Genomic DNA, 6,000 nt, shown 5'->3' on the forward strand with positions numbered 1-6,000 from the left:
TAAAAATGTAACAATTGATTAATATTAGGAAGTTTGTTCACCTAAATCATCACATTAAAAATTCAAACTGTTGGGGCTTCCCTGGTGGTGCAGTGATTGGGAATCCACCTGCCAGTGCAGGGGACGTGGGTTCAGGCCCTGGTCCGGGAGGATCCCACGTGCCACGGAGCGGCTGGGCCCATGTGCCACAGCTGCCGAGCCCACGCTCTGGAGCCCGTGCTCTGCAACAGGAGAGGCCACTGTGGTGAGAGACCTGTGCACTGCAGCGAGGAGTGGCCCCCGCTCGCTGCAAATGGAGAGAGCCAGTGCAGAGCAGTGAGGACCGAATGCAGCCAAAAATAAATAAATAAAATAAATAAATTAAAAAAAAATTCAAGATGTTACATATATATATCAAAACATCACATTGTATACCTTAAATATATACAATTTTTATTGTCAATCACATTTCAATAAAGCTAGAAGAAATTCAAAATAATAAAATTTCAGTAGATGCAGTACATCAGGTGCTAAAAGTCAACAGCCATTCATGACTCAAAAAAAAAAAATCTAAGAAATTCAGTACATGGATATTCATACCAACAGCCAACTTCCTATATCCACTGAATCACTAAAACTAGTTTTCAGAAAAATATTTTGCCAGAACAGTGAAAGGGTATTTGGGAAGCAATGGATTAAATAGGTCTCTTTACTACAAAAATACTGAGTACCTTTAATTAAAATCCTGGAGAGACACATTGCTTATTAAAAAAAAAAAAATCAAAACAACAAAATGACCCAAATATCCAACAAATTATGGTATACTCACACAGTGAAATCTTTGAAACCATTAGAAATTAGTGTAAAGAAGTAAATATAGTCATATAGAAATATTTTTATTACAGAGTTGATTTTAAAAATACAAGACTTCAAAGCAATATACATAACACTCTATTTTATAATAGAAACACACATACATTCACAGGTGTGTATACATAGAAGCAAAGCTTCAGAAAGTTTATAAAGAATAGGTTAACACATTATTTCTGGCTGGTGACACTGCAGACGATTTTTTAAAAATGTTTTGTGTACCCATATTTTCTAATTTTTCTATAATGAATGTACAATTCTTATATGAAAAAATATTTTAAATATAAAAGATATAGAAATATCAAGAAGCAAGAAATACATACCAGAAAGATTTTTAAAATACAAAATAACATCAAATTTATAGTGTAAAACGTAATTCTCTTCCACAAATTAAACTATGTAATACAAACTGGCCTACTGTTTTAGGAATTCAGATATATTATTTCTGTTCAGTCATAATATTAAACCCAGTGACCAGAAAAAGCAAATAAATTGTTTAATAATAAAATACACTATCGGGGGGGTGGACCTTCAAGATGGCAGAGGAGACATGGAGATCACCTTTCTCCCCACAAATACATCAAAAGTACATCTACACGTGGAACAACTCCTACAGAACACCTACTGAATGCTGGCAGAAGACCTCAGACTTCCCAAAGGCAAGAAACTTCCCATGTACCTGGTTAGGGCAAAAGGAAAGAGAAAAAACAGAGACACAAGAATAGAGATAGGACGTGCACATCTGGGAGGGAGCTGTGAAGGAGGAAAAGGTTCCACACACTAGGAAGCCCCTTCACTGGTGGAGACAGGGGGTGGCAGGGAGGGTGGGGGGGAGGAACCTTCGGAGCCACAGAGGAGAGTGCAGCCACGGTTGCAGAGGACAAGGCAGAGAGATTCACGCACAGAGGATCAGTGCCGACCAGCACTCACCAGCCCGAGAGGCTTGTCTGTTCACCCGCCATGGGAGCTGGAAGCTGAGGCTCGGGCTTCGGATGTCAGATCCCAGGGAGAGGACTGGGGTTGGCTGAGTGAACACAGCCTGAAGGGGGCTAGTGCACCACAGCTAGCCAGGAGGGAGTCCTGGAAAAAGTCTAGAACTGCCTAAGAGGCTAAAGACCATTGTTTCAGGGTGCACAAGGAGAGGGGATTCAGAGCACTGCCTAAATGAGCTCCAGAGACGGGCGCAATTCGTGGCTATCAGCGTGGACACCAGACACGGGCATGAGACGCTAAGGCTGCTGCTGCAGCCACCAAGAAGCCTGTGTGCGAGCACAGGTCACTCTCCACACCTCCCCTCCCAGGAGCCTGTGCAGCCCGCCACTGCCAGCGTCCTGTGATCCAGGGACAACTTCCCCGGGAGAACACATGGTGCACCTTATGCTGTTGCAACGTCACGCTGGCCTCTGCCGCCGCAGACTCGCCCTGCATTCAGTACCCCTTCCCCCCCTCCCCCCACCCCAGCCTGAGTGAGCCAGAGTCCCCTAAGCAGCTGCTCCTTTAACCCCGTCCTGTCTGAGTGGAGAACAGACGCCCTCAGGCAACTTACATGCAGAGGCAGGGCCAAATCCAAAGCTGAACCCCAGGAGCTGTGAGAACAAAGAAGAGAAAGGGAAATCTCTCCCAGCAGCCTCAGGAGCAGCAGATTAAATCTCCACAATCGACTTGATGTACCCTGCATCTCTAGAATAACTGCATAGACAAAAAATCATCCCAAAATTGAGGTGATGGACTTTAGGAGCACCTGTAGACTTGGGGTTTGCTTTCTGCATCTAGTTTGTTTCTGGTTTTATGTTTATCTTAGTTTAGTATTTAGAACTTATTATCATTGGTAGATTTGTTTGTTGATTTGGTTGCTCTATTCCTCTTTCTTTTTAATTACTTTATTTTAATAACTTTATATATTTTATTTATTTATTTTCTTTCTTTTTCTTTTTTCTCCCTTTTCTTCTGAGCTGTGTGGCTGACAGGGTCTTGGTGCTCTGGCCAGGTGTCAGGCCTGAGCCTCTGAGGTGGGAGAGCCGAGTTCAGGACATTGGTCCAACAGATACCTCCCGGCCCCATGTAATATCAATCAGCAAGAGCGCTCCTAGAGATCTTTGTCTCAAGGCTAAGACCCAGCTCCACTCAGCAACCAGCAAGCTCCAGTGCTGGACACCCCATGCCAAAAACTAGCAAGGCAGGAACACAACCCCACCCATTAGCAGAGAGGCTGCCTAAAATCATAACAAGTTCACAGACACCCCAAAACACACCACTGGACATGGTCCTGCCCGCCAGAAAGACAAGATCCAGCCTCATACACCAGAACACAGGCACTAGTCCCCTCCACCAGGAGGCCTACACAACCCACTGAACCAACTTTAGCCACTGGGGACAGACACCAAAAACAACGGGAACTACGAACCTGCAGCCTGCAAAAAGGAGACCCCAAACACAGTAAGTTAAGCAAAATGAGAAGACAGAAAAACACACAGCAGATGAAGGAGCAAGGTAAAAACCCACCAGACCTAACAAATGAAGAGGAAATAGGCAGTCTACCTGAAAAAGAATTCAGAGTAATGATAGTAAAGATATCCAAAATCTTGGAAATAGAATGGAGAAAATACAAGAAACATTTAACAAGGACCTAGAAGAACTAAAGAGCAAACAATGATGAACAACATAATAAATGAAATTAAAACTTCTCTAGAAGGAATCAATAGCAGAATAACTGAGGCAGAAGAACAGGTAAGTGACCTGGAATATAAAATAGTGGAAATAACTACTGCAGAACAGAATAAAGGAAAAAGAATGAAAAGAAATGAGGACAGTCTCAGCCTTCTCACACTCTTCCAAAATATAGCAGAGAGAGGAACACTCCCAAACTCATTCTACGAGGCCACCATCACCCTGATACCAAAACCAGACAAAGATGTCACAAAGAAAGAAAACTACAGGCCGATATCACTGATGAACAAAGATGCAAAAATCCTCAACAAAATACTAGCAAACAGAATCCAACAGCACATTAAAAGGATCATACACCATGATCAAGTGAGGTTTATCCCAGGAATGCAAGGACTCTTCAATATATGCAAATCAATCAATGTGATACACCATATTAACAAATTGAAGGGTAAAAACCATATGATAATCTCAATAGATGCAGAAAAAGCTTTTGACAAAATTCAACATCCATTTATGATAAAAACCCTCCAGAAAATAGGCATAGAGGGAACTTACCTCAACATAATAAAGGCCATATATGACAAACCCACAGCCAACATCATTCTCAATGGTGAAAAACTGAAACCTTTTCCACTAAGTTCAGGAATAAGACAAGGTTGCTCACTCTCACCACTATTATTCAACATAGTTTTGGAAGTTTTAGCCACAGCAATCAAAGAATAAAAAGAAATAAAAGGAGTCCAAATTGGAAAAGAAGAAGTAAAACTGTCACTGTTTGCAGGTGGCATGATACTATACATAGAGAATCCTAAAGATGGTACCAGAAAACTACTAGGACTAATCAATGAATTTGGTAAAGTAGCAGGATACAAAATTAATACATGGAAATCTCTTGCATTCCTGTATACTAATGATGAACAATCTGAAAGAGAAATTAAGGAAACACTCCCATTTACCATTGCAACAAAAAGAATAAAATACCTAGGAATAAACCTAGCTAGGGAGACAAAAGACCTGTATGCAGAAAATTATAAGACACTGATGAAAGAAATTAAAGATGATACAAACAGATGGAGGGATATACCATGTTCTTGGATTGGAAGAATCAACATTGTGAAAATGACTATACTACCCAAAGCAATCTGCAGATTCAATGCAATCCCTATCAAACTACCAATGGCATTTTTCACAGAACTAGAACAAAAGATTTCACAATTTGTATGGAAACACAAAAGACCCCGAATAGCCAAAGCAATCTTGAGAACGAAAAACGGAGCTGGAGGAATCAGACTCCCTAACTTCAGACTATACTACAAAGTTACAGTAATCAAGACAGTATGGTACTAGCACAGAAACAGAAATATAGATCAATGGAACAGGATAGAAAGCACCTAGATAAACCCATGCACATATGGTCACCTTATCTTTGATAAAGGAGGCAAGAACATACAGTGGAGAAAAGACAGCCTCTTCAATAAGTGGTGCTATGAAAACTGGACAGCTACATGTAAAAGAATGAAATTAGAACACTCCCTAACACCATACACTAAAACTCAAAATGGATTAAACACTTAAATGTAAGGCCAGACAGTATAAAACTCTTAGAGGAAAACATAGGCAGGACACTGTATCACATAAATCACAGCAAGATCCTTTTTGACCCACCTCCTAGAGAAATGGAAATAAAAGCAAAAATAAGCAAATGGGACCTAATGAAACTTAAAAGCTTCTGCACAGCAAAGGAAACCATAAACAAGATGAAAAGACAACCCTCAGAATGGGAGAAAATATTTGCAAATGAAGCAACTGACAAAGAATTAATCTCTAAAATATACAAGCAGCTCATGCAGCTCAATATCAAAAAAACAAAAAACCCAATCCAAAACTGGGTAGAAGACCTAAATAGACATTTCTCCAAAGAAGATATACAGATTGCCAACAAACACATGAAAGGATGCTCAACATCCCTAATCATTAGATAAATGCAAACAAAACTACAATGAGGTATCACCTCACTCCAGTCAGAATGGCCATCATCAAAAAATCTACAAACCATAAATGTTGGAGAGGGTGTGGAGAAAAGGGAACCCTCTTGCACTGTTGGTGGGAATGTAAATTGATACAGCCACTATGGAGAACGGTATGGAGGGTCCTTAAAAAACTAAAAATAGAACTACCATATGACCCAGCAATCCCACTACTGGGCATATACACTGAGTAAACCATAATTCCAAAAGAGTCATGTACCACAGTGTTCACTGCAGCTCTATTTACAATAGCCAGGACATGGAAGCAGCCTAAGTGTCCATCGACAGATGAATGGATAAAGAAGATGTGGCACATATATACAATGGAATATTACTCAGCCATAAAAAGAAACGAAATTGAGTCATTTGTAGCAAGGTGGATGGACCTGGAGACTGTCATACAGAGTGAAGTAAGTCAGAAAGAGAAAAACAAATACCGTATGCTAACACATATATA

This window comes from Lagenorhynchus albirostris, chromosome 11 (genome assembly GCF_949774975.1).
Source record: "Lagenorhynchus albirostris chromosome 11, mLagAlb1.1, whole genome shotgun sequence".
NCBI classification, from domain to species: domain Eukaryota; kingdom Metazoa; phylum Chordata; class Mammalia; order Artiodactyla; family Delphinidae; genus Lagenorhynchus; species Lagenorhynchus albirostris.